Consider the following 2,451-nt stretch of genomic DNA (forward strand, 5'->3'; position numbering starts at 1 on the left):
TGCAAGTCCATACTAGATCTAGTTATTTGCGACACCTCTCTTGTTCTAGACTTTGAATTTAAAGTCTATGATGACACATGTGGTAGCGATCATTTCCCTATCTTGATGTCTCAAATAGATGGATTGGAAGAAGCTTCCCCCCAGAGATGGAACCTGAACAAGGCAAACTGGCTGTCTTTTACTGCCGAATGTTCTGTCCAACTCACAGAAGACACTGTCTTTGATGGAAGTGACGACCCATCATCTATTTTTACAAACACTCTACAAGACATTGCCACTGAGTACATCCCAAAAACATCTTCAAACAACCGCATTAAAGTGCCATGGTTTAATAAAGAATGCCAAGAAGCCCGATCTGAGCGAAAGAGAAGTCTACACAGGTTCTACAGATGCCCGACCCTTAGCAAGAAGTTGACTTTCTTCAGATTTCGCGCTAAGAGTCGCACTGTCATAAAACATTCTAAAAGAACATCCTGGAGGTCTTTTTGCTCAAACTTAAACTCTAAGGTATCATCAAGTAAAGTTTGGAATGCTATTCGTAAAATCAAAGGGAAAAAAGGATCTGCATCAATTAACCACCTTGTGGTAAATGGATCCCTTATAACCCAAAAGAATGAAGTAGCAAACGTTCTGGCTTCAACAATGGAAAAAAACTCATCAACAGAAAATTACTGCACAGATTTTCAAAAAATCAAAGCCACCCAAGAACGTAAACCCATAAACTTCTCATCTCAGAATGAGAACTACAACAAGTTGTTCAGTATAACTGAACTCAAACAAGCCTTACAAAAATGCAACAACTCAGCAACGGGGCTGGACGGAATACATTATCAGTTCCTCACACACCTACCAGAAAGTTGTCTTCTGGTCCTGCTGAAGGTTTTTAACCACATATGGGAGAGTGGATCCTTTCCACCTTCATGGCAAGAAGCGATGATTGTCCCCATTCCAAAACCAGGTAAAGATCATACAAACCCCAGCAACTACCGTCCGATAGCCTTGACCAGCTGTCTGTGTAAAACCATGGAGAGATTGGTCAACGCTAGGATGGTGTGGTACCTAGAAAAACAAAACCTCTTAAGTGATGTGCAATGTGGCTTCCGAAAGGGACACAGCACCACTGATCATTTGGTACGTTTTGAGACCTTCGTTCGAGAGGCCTTTGCGAGATCTGAACATGTACTAGCTATATTTTTTGACCTCGAGAAGGCTTACGACACGACCTGGAAACACGGTATTTTAGCTGATTTGCATGAAATGGGTTTTCGTGGACGTCTCCCTGTTTTTGTGGAAGGATTTCTAAGTAATCGATTTTTTACAGTACGGGTCGGTCCCAACCTATCAGAGTTCTGTCAACAAGAGATGGGTGTTCCTCAAGGAAGCATTCTATCACCCATGTTGTTCAACATCAAAATCAATAACATAGTAAAGGCAGTACTGAAAGGATCTGAGTCATCCTTGTTTGTTGATGACTTTGCACTTTGTGTGCGTGGCAAATCCCTACATAGAGTGGAAAGGCAGCTTCAATTATGTATAGACAAGGTGCAAAAATGGGTAACAGAGAACGGTTTCAAATTTTCCACCAGCAAAACTGTCTGTATGCATCTTTGCAAACAAAGGGGAGCCATGCCAGAACCCTCTCTGGTCCTGAATGGTAATCCTGTTAAGGTTGTTGAAGAATTTAAATTCCTAGGACTGACCTTTGACCGTCAACTAACATTCCTTAAACATATCCAGTATCTGAGAACATCATGTCTGAAAGCTCTGGATGTATTGAAAGTGGTTTCTCATACGGACTGGGGTGCTGACCGCACAGTCCTACTCAGACTTTACCGTGCTTTAATCCGATCCAAGTTGGACTATGGTTGTGTCGTCTATGGTGGAGCCGCAAAATCCAACCTAAGGCTATTAGACACAATACACCACCAGGGTATACGTCTTTGTCTGGGAGCTTTCAGGACGTCTCCAGTACAGTCCTTATATTTTGAGGCCATAGAACCCTCTCTGAGGCTGCGACGCCTGAAACTCACCCTAAATTATGTGTTGAAACTGAAAGCTATGCCTACAAATCCAGCCTACCAATGCGTATTTCAACCACAATGCTCTGAATTTTTTGAAAGTCACCCAAATGATCGAGCACCTCTGTCTTCTCGGATTCAGTCACATCTGGTCGAATCAAAGATAAAACTCGATCATGTTAGTGAAAATCGATGGACAGAAACACCACCATGGACATTGCCAGATCCAGTTGTTCGACTCGATCTGACAAGGTTAAAGAAGTCAGAGACAAATGATTTGATTTTTAAACAGTGTTTTAGCCAGTTCTGTACCGAGTTTCCTTCCCATCAACGAATATACACTGATGGGTCCAAAGCTGAAAGTAAAGTGGCATCAGCTTCTGTCACAGGTCCTAAACTCGATAGGGCCTTTTCGGCCCGTCTTCCGGATGAC

The sequence above is a fragment of the Littorina saxatilis genome, linkage group LG16 (assembly GCF_037325665.1).
Source record: "Littorina saxatilis isolate snail1 linkage group LG16, US_GU_Lsax_2.0, whole genome shotgun sequence".
NCBI lineage: Eukaryota > Metazoa > Mollusca > Gastropoda > Littorinimorpha > Littorinidae > Littorina > Littorina saxatilis.